Source organism: Dipodomys merriami, unplaced genomic scaffold (genome assembly GCF_024711535.1).
Source record: "Dipodomys merriami isolate MVZ:Mamm:240054 unplaced genomic scaffold, mDipMer1.0.p SCAF_66, whole genome shotgun sequence".
In the NCBI taxonomy this organism is placed as follows: Eukaryota; Metazoa; Chordata; class Mammalia; order Rodentia; family Heteromyidae; genus Dipodomys; species Dipodomys merriami.
The window spans coordinates 1,262,558-1,265,138 of record NW_027206246.1 but is presented as its reverse complement, the minus strand read 5'-3'; positions in this window follow the sequence as shown (position 1 = coordinate 1,265,138).

Here is a 2,581-nt window from a genome sequence, read left to right as displayed (position 1 = left end):
CTCACCCTCACCCTAATCCAAATCCTAACCCTAACCCTCACACTCACCCTAACCCTCACCCTAAACCTTTCCATCATCCTAACCCGAACCCTCACCCTAATCCTCAACCTAACACTCATTCTAACCCTAACCCTCACCTTAAACCTTAACCTCAACCTCATCCTAACCCTAATCCTAACTCTCACACTAAAACTAATCCTCACCCTAACCCTAAAACTACCTCTCAGCCTAACCCTCATACTAACCCTAACCCTAACCCTCACCCTCACCCTTACCTAACCCTAACCCTAACCCTCACCCTAACATTAACCCTCACCCTCACCCTTAAACTCACCCTCAGCCCAACCGTAACCCTAATCCTAACCCTAATCCTCACCCTCAACATCACCCTAACTCTAACCCTAACCCTAATCCTAACCCTAAACATCAACCCCACCCTAACCCTAACCCTATCCTAAACCTCACCCTAAACTTAACCCTAACCCTAACCCTCACACTCACCCTAATCCTCACCCAAAGTCTAACCCTAAATCTCACCCACACCCTAGCCTTCACCTAACCCTAAACCTAATCCTAACCCTCACACTCACACTAAGCCTAATCTTAACCCTAAAGCTCATCCTCACCCTAAACCTTAACCTCACCTTAACCCTAACCTTCACCTTAACCCTGGACCTAACCCTCACACTAACCCTAAACCTCAACCTAAACCTTACCCTCACCCTATTCCTGACCCTCACCCTAACCCTCACCCTAAAGGTAGCCCTCTCCCTACCCCTCAGCCTAACCCTCATCCTAATCCTAACCCTAAACCTCAACCTCAACCTAACCCTCACCCTAACCCTTTCCATCACCCTTACCCTAATCCTCACCTTAATCCTCCACCTAAACCTCACACAAACCCTAACCCACACCCTAACCCTTAACCTCAACCTAACCCTAACCCTAATCCTATCTCTCACACTAAAACTAATTCTCACCCTAACCCTAACCCTACCCCTCAGCTTAACGCTCATACTAACCCTAACCCTAACCCTAACCGTCACCCTTACGCTAACCCTAAAACTAACCCTAACCCTCATTCTTAACCTAACCCTCAGCCTAACCCTAACCCTAACCCTAATCCTAACACTAACCCGCACCCTCACCATCACCATAACTCTAACCCTAAACCTAATCCTAACCCTCAAACTCAACCCGACAAAAACCTAACCCTATGTCTAAACCTCACCCTAACCCTAACCCTTACCCTTACCCTCACCCTAATCCTCACCCTAACACTAAAACTAAATCTCACCCTCACCATAGCCTTCACCCTAACCCTAAACCTAAACCTAACCCTCACCCTCACAGTAAGCCTAATCCTAACCCTAAACCTCATTCTCAAATTAACCCTCACCCTAACCCTTAACCTCACCTTAACACTAACCCTCACATTAACCCTCAACCTAACCCTCACCCTAACCCTAACCCTCACCCTAACCCTTATCCTGACCCTATCCTTGACCCTAACTCTAACCCTCACCCTAAAACTAATCCTCACCCTACCCCTCATCCTAACCCTCATCCTAATCCTAACCCTAACCCTCACCCTAACACTAAAACTAAGCCTAACCCTCCCCCTAACCCTAACTGTCACCTTCAACCTCACCCTTACCCTCACCCTCAGCATAACCCTAACCCTAACCCTAATCCTAACCCTAACCAACACTCTCACCCTAACCCTAACAGTAACCCTAACACGATTCTTAAACCTCAACCTCACCCTCACTCTAAAGCAAACCTATCCCTAATATCTCACACTAACCCTAACCCTCACCCTAACCCTAAAACTCACCCTCATCCTAACCCTAACACTCACCCTAAACTTCACCCTAACCCTAACTCTTACCCTAACCCTCACACTAATCCTCACCCTCACCCTAACCCTCACAGTAACCCTGACAATAACATAAACCCTAACACTCACTGTAACCCAAACCCTAACCCTAGCCCTCACACTAACAATCCCCCTAACCCTAACCCTAACCCTAAACCTTACCCTAACCCTCACCCTCACCCTATCACTCACCATAAGCCTAAGACTAACCCTAACACTAATCCTAAATCTAACCCTGACCCTCACCCTAATCCTAATCCTAAACCTAACCCTCACCCTCACCCTCACCCTAACGCTAATCCTAACCCTCACACTCACCCTAACCCTAAACCTAACCCTAAATTTAACACTCACCCTAACCCTAACCCTGAACATCACCCTTATCCTAACACTCACTATCACCCTAACCCTCACCTTAACCCTAACACTCACCCACAACCTAAACCTCGCCCTCACCCGAACCCTCACCCTCACCCTAAACCTCACCCTTACCCTAAATATCACCCTAAACCTAACCCTCAACCTAACCGTAACCCTAATCCTCACCCTAACCATAACCCTCACTTAACTCTAACCCTAACTCTAAACCTCACCCTCACACTAACCCTAACCTTAACCCTAACCCTAACCCTCAACCTCACACCAACCCTAACCCTAACCCTCATAATTACCCTAAACCACATTGTCACCATAACCCTCACC